Source organism: Ursus americanus, chromosome 9 (assembly GCF_024610735.1).
Source record: "Ursus americanus isolate L20-20 chromosome 9, mUrsAme1.1.p, whole genome shotgun sequence".
Lineage (NCBI taxonomy): Eukaryota > Metazoa > Chordata > Mammalia > Carnivora > Ursidae > Ursus > Ursus americanus.
Genome location: NC_142135.1, coordinates 73,436,792 through 73,438,293, shown reverse-complemented (window position 1 = coordinate 73,438,293; position 1,502 = coordinate 73,436,792). Strand labels below are relative to the sequence as shown.

At 36.1% G+C, this 1,502-nt stretch overlaps 1 pseudogene; it reads right to left on the bottom strand.

The window, feature by feature from the left end:
* On the bottom strand, positions 1 to 237 carry LOC123786805 (dolichyl-diphosphooligosaccharide--protein glycosyltransferase subunit TMEM258 pseudogene; annotated as a pseudogene).
* Positions 238 to 1,502: the final 1,265 nt, after the last annotated feature.

Here is a 1,502-nt window from a genome sequence, read left to right as displayed (position 1 = left end):
TCATATATAAATGCCAATCCAGAGCAGCTGGAAGGGGACCCCAAAGCCCATGAAGAACAAGGTCACCAAGAGCAGGGGGTCTTTGTAGGTATCCCAAGGATGCCTGGTGGAGGTAACCTCGTAAACAAAGAACCAGGTGGTGAAGTGCATGGCAGTGGCCAACAGCACCATGGTCAGATGTGGGAAGACAGCTGGCTTTCCTGGGCCAGTGTATCTGCTCATAGCTTCAAGCTCCATTTTGTGGGGCACAGGGTAATTCTCCACTCTGCCATCAGAATAACACATTCACAGGAACTTCTTTTAATTTTAGTTATTTTTTTTAGAACTTGATAAGATGATTGTAAAAAATGTTTATAAAAATGCAAATGATCTATAATAGTCACAATAATCTTGAAAAAAAAAGAACAAAAAATGTAAAGCTATAGTAATTAAGACAATATGGCATGGGTGTAAATAGAACAAATAGATCAATAGAAAAGAATAAAACTTCTAAAATCTTCTTCTCATCAAATGACACTGCTAAGAAAATGTGAAGAGAAACCACAATCTGAGAAAAATGTTTGCAGGGAAAATATTTTTAGGACTTGATTTAGAATATGTAATCTTGTAGATCAACAATAGGAAGAATGACCCAATTGAAAAATGGGCAAAAGACTTGAAAGAATATGTCACAAAAAAAGATACACATAGCCAGTAGGCTAAGGAAAAGGTGCCAAACATCATTAGTCATCAGGGAAATGCAAATAAAAACCACAATGAGGTACATCTTACACCCATTAAGAATAAAAATACCAAATGTCGAGAAGGATGTAGAGCAACCAGACCTCTCATACATTGCTGGAGGGGGTGTAAGATGGTGTGCTACTAGGGAAAACTGCTTGGCAGTCCTTTACAAGGTTAAACATACACATAGCTGATACCCAGCCATTCCTATGAACTATGAAGATCTATGTCCACAAAAAGAGTTGTAGAAAAAATGTTCATAGAAGCTTCATTCATAATAGCTTCAAAGTAGAAACAACCCGAGGGGCCATCGCCAAGAATGGGAACAAACAAATAGTAGTTTACTCATACAGTGGAATACTAGACAGCAGTGCAAAGTGATAAACACAACATGGGTGGATCTCATAAATATTATGCTGAGCGAAAGAAGTCAGATATAAAAATAGCACATATTGTCTGATTTCATTTATGGAAAGTTCAAGAAGAGATAAAAAACTAATAAAAAGAGATTGCAATCAGAGTAGTGGTTGCAGAGGGAAATTTCTGCATTGATAAGAAATAATTCATGTCTTGATTTGGGTGTTGGTTACACAGTGTGTTTATTTGCAGAACTCATCAAACTGTATAGTTAAATCTGTTCATTTTGTTGTATGTAAAATAAAAGTAAATTGGGTTCTTGAGATGAGTAGAAATCTTCATATTCAGAAGAGGGGAAGAGAATTCTAGGTGGAAAGGACTATTATTGAACAAAGATTGATAAATGTGATTGACACTTTTTT